This window comes from Corella eumyota, chromosome 6 (assembly GCF_963082875.1).
Source record: "Corella eumyota chromosome 6, kaCorEumy4.1, whole genome shotgun sequence".
Lineage (NCBI taxonomy): Eukaryota > Metazoa > Chordata > Ascidiacea > Phlebobranchia > Corellidae > Corella > Corella eumyota.
The window spans coordinates 7,319,138-7,327,350 of record NC_137495.1 but is presented as its reverse complement, the minus strand read 5'-3'; positions in this window follow the sequence as shown (position 1 = coordinate 7,327,350).

Genomic DNA, 8,213 nt, shown 5'->3' with positions numbered 1-8,213 from the left:
GTCGTCAAAGGGTCGCGCAATTACTAAATCGCGCTAAGTAAGTCATATCATGCTATATGTTAGTTAGTGGGAATAATCGCGTGGCTATTACGCTTTAAATCGGCTCCTTAGGTTTAATGTCGTCATTAGCTACAGCGTTTCTTCGAACCATAAGCGTTCGCGGAATTGGTCTATTTGAAACATAGCCGGCCCATATCACTCGCGCTATTTTTGCCTAGTTTTTGCAGGGGCGGTGGAAAAACTAAATTTAAGCTTGTTAACAATTCGAATCGTTTTGGTTTTGACGCAGTCGACTGTCGGAAAATCTACGCATGCTGTCTGTAAATATATTGGTTTCTAGTACATAGTTTTGACGCCTATTAGCCCGGCCTTTTAAGTGGATTTCAGCACCTTATTAGCATTGTTAATAATTAACTAAAATTAGGTTATTTCGGTTTAAATATTTCATAATTTTATGGGAATTACTAATGCGCGTCATTTGCCATAAGGTTAATGGCCAACGAATCCGAACCATATTTTCCTTATATGTAAGATAGCATTTGTGCTATCCTCCATACCTTTCGCTTTTAAAAGTCACATGGGCTCTTAGCACGCTAAATGACTACCGGGAAGCGATCTCATTTAAAACAGTTTAGCAAATTATTTGCCCGTTTGATTGATGTGAGATTCGAAATCGCTTCCGATTGCAAAACTCAAATTGCCTAACGCGCAATTAGGATACACACTTTGATTTATAAATATCCATTTTCTACGATTTCTTATTAGGAATTCAGTAAACGTAAATTGGCTAATGTATATTGTACGTGTTATGTCAATACCAATTTAGCTTGTGTAGAATGTAGATAATACGAGTATTGCAGAGCTATATCATACGGTAAAGAACAATTTTTTGATATTCTGACAGATTACAGGGGGATTTTTGCTTGATTACCAGCGCTTCTAATTGCATTAAGTTTATTAAATTTTAAGTGAAATATTATTAATTAATGACATTTCGTTGGACAGTAGCAATTTTTTTTTAAATTAATTAAATTGAAAAGCGTTTTTGCATTAACATTTTAGAGCACTTAACAGTTTTTGCATAATATTTCTTTAAGTATTTATCGCCATTTTATATTTATTGGTCCCTTTGTTTGAACCACAAATGTTAAGCGGAGCTGATAACGTTGCAAAATGGAAAAGTAACAAATGCAATTAACATCTTTCCGAATTTAATTAATCATCTTCATTGAAAATTAAATGTTCTATTTGAAGTGACGTCACGGCAACAAAGGCAGCTTCCGGTCGTGCGCACGCGACCACGTGTGTTTTAAAATTTTTTTTTTTGAAAAAGAAGAATATAAGAGAACCTTTGACCAGAAAGCTTTAAAAAAGTTACAAAAAAAACAATTAAAATATTTAATATTTCAAACTGCCAAAGTCAACTTAATACTGGGTCGGGGTAACTGATGTTACTCTATGTTTAGGTCGTGCAGTAGACCTTTCCACATCAAGGATAAATAAAAATAAAAAAGGACAAAAAACCAAAGACCCACTTTCGACCTCGCATAACCTTTCAGACCAACTTTTGTGACGTCATTTATGGAACAACCAATGATTTTTTTACTCGTAAAAATTGATATGGTTATTTTGGTATATCTAAAACAGTTTCAAGCAATTTTGCCATCTTCGTAAAATTAACGTAATGACTTTCAAAAATTTTGAGGTGATGTTGTTACCTGATGTAATAGTCAGCAGTTTCTTAATAAAAACCAAAAACCATTCAAAAATACCCTAAAACGTGTTCTCTTTACTGATCATAACGTATTTAATTAAAGTGCCAAGTTACATTTTGGTGTATGTAATCGTTTGATATGAAATGCCAAATCATATTGCGGCCCGAGCGATGGTTATAACGCTCACACCTACATTATAGCTCAGCATTTTGGAGAAAGGGCATTGCAATTTAAGCCGAGTCATTCGAAAATTACGTTTTTTTTATATCATTTACTTGGGCCAAGTCGTTACCCACAGCTATTTAAAATTTCAAGACTTAGACAATTTAAAAACTATTGCAAAATCGTTTTTTTTTTTTTTTTATTTTGGTTTTTTGCGCATTATTGAAAGTAAATAATAAATACGATATACAATTAATATTACAACAATGCGACGGGAAAAAATGACAAAATCAATTTAATGATATCAATTTAATGAATTTAATAAAACATGCCAAAAGTATTAATGTTTACATGAAGATTTTAATTATTTTATGGCATGGTCACCAAACCCAGTTTGTATGTGTAATACAGGCAGATCGAAATCGAAATTATGATGAATATTTCTGTTATTCAGTTTTGTAATAAAAATAGAATAAACTATGTTTGATAATTTAATTTTCTTAGTAAAAAGACTTTTGTCAATTAAAAATAACCATTCCCTTTCGCAGAAGCACGAAAAAAAAGTGGTTACTTCAATTTAAATATTTGTTGCTTGCAATTAATACCTAATAAAAAAAACTACAAAAATGCAATTAAAATCGAAATTAAATTAAAATGCAATAAAAAATCTTTTTTTAGCCAAAAAAACGACATCCGTTAGCATGCAATTCTGTGCAAGTTTTTATTAGACAAACACGCGAAAAAACTGTTAATAAACACGCAATGCGTATAGTGACTCACCGATGCATAAAAGCTTTGCATATAACTTTTAAGGGAAAATACATGTGATTTCCTATGTGTGTATTTATTACTTGTTATTATATTTAATATCTGTATAACCGCACGCGAAGCATGCTATTTTTGGCGGCAGCATTTAGGGTCATTTTCCTAGCGTTTTTAATTGGCTTTTTTCAATAACTTGCCCCTTTCGCAATTCTTTGTGTGTTATTATATAAGAATGGTTGTAAATACATCTTGTATTCAAAGATTTTACGCATTTAGAAATTGGGAATGCACTTTTAGGTTAGTTTGTTTGCCATACATAGTACACATACCGCTGTAAGGCAATTATTTATTAACATTTGTTTAATAAATGCAAATTCGAGCGCACTGTAGTCAAAACCTTAGCATGATCTAAAATTTTAAATCCGAAAAATTTACATAGTTATTACATTTCTAATGAAACAATTAAAATAAATTAACATTTTTCCCGATTCCTACTTAATATTATGATTTCGATTTCGGTTTGTGATCGAATTTTTTTTCGGAAAATCATGGCAATCGTTTCGTGCTGTTTTCGTCGAATTAATTTGTTTAATAATCAAGATCGCATTCGTTCCATATTTAGTTTTTCAATTGAAACTGCCCATATTGCGTGTCAGTTAGCATGTGTCACAAAAGTTTCATATGCATCGTGCAATTAGCAACACGTCGGAGGCTTCCGAGTAAGAGAGGGCGTAGAAAGTGAAAAAAAGGTTATACATGTAATTAACCTACTGACCGTTTAATTATCTCAATTACTTTTAAAACCAGATTTTTTTACAGATTTTTGCAAAAATTAAGGATAATTTTCCATGTATTTTTATATATATATAGATAAATATCACTTAATTAAGTTTGCAAAATTGCTATCATAATTTAATGTCGAATTTGCTAAAATTTAAAACCAATTTTTGCGACGTTAACATTACTTTTAGATAGAAATCTCATGTGTGCCAACCCGAGATCGTGTAAACAAGTATTTCTTGTTCTATTTTGAGCGAAATTTAAAAGAAAAACAAACAAGCAAACTGACAAAACAATTACCGGCCTAAATTTAACTTTTGACACGTTAAGTATATAAAAAAGTAAACGACTTTAACTAACAGAGGTTTTATTGTATTAATCGTATTAATTAGAAGTTCTGATTACAAACGCGGGAATTTTCTGATTTTTCATTCTAGGTTTACTCGAGTACGAATATCATATTGTAATCAAAAAAAGTATCTACTGAGTTTATTTGAGTGCGATTACCATGACGTAAGAAATTAAGTACTTAACCCAATTTAAAAATTAGAAAAAAAAATTTAAAAATTAGACAGTAATTTTTGTTTTAATTTTTTTTTCGATTTGGAAGCTTCTTCATAACTTCAAAATATCACTTGTCATTGGGTTACGTCATCACGTAAAGGGATGACGTGTTTCATGCGCATTTCGTCACCAAAACACCGGAATTTCTGTCAAAACATAAACGACTATTAATAACACCAAGAAAGTTTGGTAACTTTCTCGCGAAAAAAATTTTTGATGAGAAAAAAAATTACGATCGTTGCCATTCGTAATAAAATTTTTTTTATCGGACTTACGAAACCGTTTAGCCGAAGATATTTCAAAACAAGAGAAAGGCCTAAGAAATGACGCAAAAAATTTCCGCGATTAAGGCGAAGCATTAGTAACTAACTACATTACATATCAACTAACCAAGTTCTATTTTTGTCCAAAAGTTATTTTTAACCGTAAAAGGCATTTTTAATAAAACGTTACACAAATAATAATAACACGCTTAAACGTGTGTTAAAATGCCTCGCACGGGCATCTGTAATTAAAATAAGATTTAAATCCTTAAACAGCAGAAATTGATGATTTCAAGCGCTGGCCAATGCCGTATATAGATCTGAACATGTAATTCAAATGCCACGTTAAAGAAAATATTAACAAACAAAACATGACTGCATGACACATCGCTCTATTTAGGTGGCAGTCTAAATTTACATGGAAAACAATGATATCATTTATTTTGTCATCGGTGAATTATGTAACAGGCAACTGAGAATTGAATATTTCGGCTTTGTATGCAAAATTGAAAATCCGTTCAGAAATTCGGGTGTTACGTTTTCTTATTTCATTTGTTTATAGTTTTAAGTGAAACAGGTATTTAAATTATCTATAAGTTGATATACATTCCTTAGCGGTTAAATTGGACGCTGGAATTTTAAAGCGAAACCTTTTTTAAAAGGGAAACTTTCTTTCTCGTCTTTGTCTGTTTTATTTTAAAACAAACATCAAAGAAGTAGAATTCCCATAAATTACGGATCACTAAGATTTGTGACAATGACAAGGATCAATTACGTAACACATAACCGTCATAGGAATAGTAAATTGCGGTCCGCTGGCTTTTAAAAACATACCTTAAAACCCGAATTTTACACTCTACTACCCAAGCCTGGCAAGCCGGGTATATACCGGGGGATTTCCCCGCCCATTCATAAATTCGACAATTCGTGAGCTGCATACTTCTGAGACACGTCAGCGCGAATACAAATAAAGCAAAAACAGTTCTATTTTGATAGCGACGCTTTAAAAATATTAATCATAAAAAATAATGATAAAATTATATGAATACTGGTTAAAAAAAACTCGTCGAAAGGAAATGAGATTTCGTTTTGTAATCTGAAAACGCAAATTCCTGACGAAGCAGTTTGCGAATCTTAATTATTCGTTTTCGCTCGAACTGACTGACGTCATTACTGTACAAATCACATGTGATGACGTCATGAATTTCTGTTTATAGTGTGTAAAAATAAACGCGACTGCATTAAGAACGGATTATTAATTAAGGATATTTTCAGTTAGGGGGAATTTCAAACAGCAACTGTTTTAATTCAAAGACAAATAATTTAATACGACAACACAAATTAGGTCATATAAGGTAGAACAAACAACTTTTGTGTTGGTGTAAAAGTAGAGAAAAAATTACGTTATCACTATATTTATAAAACGGGCAAAATTTTTTTCTATTTTTGAACGCCTTTATATACGTTCAAGAAACAAAAAGCTGAGTCAGAAGGCAATAAATCACTACATGCAATATACGCTAAGATTTCAAGCGCATATGGCAAGTTATTCACAACCTTCAAATAAATAAAATCCTTCTTATTATATTTATTAGATACATAATTAGGTTACATGCGTAAGATATTACGACAGTTCAAATTTGACGACTTGACAAAAAAGCTAAGTCAGAAGGCAATAAATCACTACATGCAATGTACGTTAAGATTTCAAGCGCATGGCAAGTTATTCACAACTTTTAAATAAATAAAAGCCTTCTTATCATATTCATTAGTTACATAATTAGGTTACATGCGTAAGATATTACGACAGTTCAACATTGACGACTTGATATTTTAAGAAAAATAGGAAAATTCGATGCCCATATTTGGCGGCACTGGTGAAAAGAAACAGCATTTAAAGATACGATCCCTAATTAACGACGCCAAAAATAAAATACTTTGTTTAAATTCTGACGCAATAATCTTATTACAACAATTTTGTCTGGAAAACGCAACCTGAGGACGACGTAAACAATATCACATTGTTTGCCGTTCAATTTGACACAATAAACACAGTTAGATTGTGGTGTATTACATGTGTGTCATCCAACCCTAACCCTAACCCTAACCCTAGCCCACTTAAAGCGTATGAGTAATCGTTTCATAACAAAAAAGCGCCTAATTTTTCAAATTTAAACACCAAATTATAAATAAAATATGGTTATTAGAGACACCTGGAATACTATTGTAAAAGTAATATATTGTTTCTATGTTACCCAAACCATTCGACGTTTAAAAATACCTTGTTTTTATTGTTTGAAATTAACATAATAAAAAGTTGGCACATTTTGCAAATTAACCATGCTGTAAATTGTTTTATTAAGTTTAATGCTTCTTTGAATTTGGAATCACAATCTAATTTAAATGTAAATGTATTTTTAAATAATTGCGTCCTTAATACGTTTTTGCAAGCAAAATATGCGCTAGGACGGTGCAGAAAACGCGACGATCATACGATTTTGCATATAAATAACTTTACGTAAATTACGCGTACGGTATATATAGCGTTCAAATTTAGTTCGCTACACTCCAGTGCCTGCGTTAAGTTTCAAAACACAAAAAGAGAGTTGCGTCATCATTCTCAAATGCAGAATTTTGCAAGACCTTATTCAAAATACTAAAGCTTGTAGCAAATTTTAATTTTAGAACAATAAAATTTAATCCAAAATTTTCTTGATGTAATACAAGCAAGGCACGCCTACCTGTTTGGCTATTTTAAGAATCCAAAAATAAAATTCTGGCCACAATTCTTACATTGTTTACATCGAACTCGAGCCAAAGCCCACTTAAATTCATGGGTCGTACATTACATTTAACCAGAAACATAAAAATTCATAATTAGAAAAGGCGTCGACCCGGTTATATATGACCTAATAGAGTAACATTAAAAGATACCGTCTAAAATCACAAGACCGCGGCTCCAGGCAGTTCTAGGAATATGGGTATGTGCAAGGGGTGTGTGTGACATACTAACAACATAACACAAAAATAAATTAGTTTGTTGATAGAGTATTTTGTAATGATATCAAATCTATCCGATTAAGGGTGTGCTGGTAATATCTTAAGGTGAAGCTTGGTTGGTTGTGAGCTGCAAAGGTTAAGACGTCTGTTTGATGTTTAGGTGTTTGTTGCTTGGTCAAATGTTTAGTAATTACTAGATTAAACTGATATTTGTGCCAAACCCTAGACCGAGTTATCCGCAATGGCCCAAGGGGCTTTTACGTCAAAGAAAAAATACATTTCTTTTTGATTTACTTTGGTTGAATAAATAAAAAAGGGAAAAAATGAATGACTTTCTTTAACAAAAGGGGGGTTATTTTCTAGGCTAACCACGGTCAATCGACCTTTTAAATAGACTCGAGTTCAAAAAAACTGCTCAATAAAAAATGACGCCATGCTCTAGTAAATCAAAACACAACAAACAGTGACGTCAGTTCCAGCATGGGTTTTCAGTGGCGCGGTGGGGTTTTCTAGAGCAGAAAATAAATCCCCTAGTCGCCAACTACCCTGGGATTCCCGGTTTCTTTTTTAGTCTCAAAGCAGCGCCAGTTGCGTTGACTTACACAATTACAGTTAAAATCCCCCCAAAAAAATTTTTTTTGCGGGGTTACCGGTTTAAGGTTTAGCCTCACAGCAGCCGGATTGGGTTTTTCCTATAAAAATGTATTGTTACGTAAAATCCCTAATTTAGTGTGTCGGCGGAGGCATACCGACAAGGCTAAGGGGCAAGTAATGGAAAGTTTATAATAGTCACAAAAAACTACAATAAAATATTGGTTTATGCCTTGAAAACTAATGTTACAAATTTTATACCATTACTGTTTATTAAAAACCTTTAACAAAAACCCCACAACTGCTAAACGCAAATTTTCATGTTAAAAGTAATTACGTAATTATTCGAGAAGGTTCGAAAAAATTACAATGA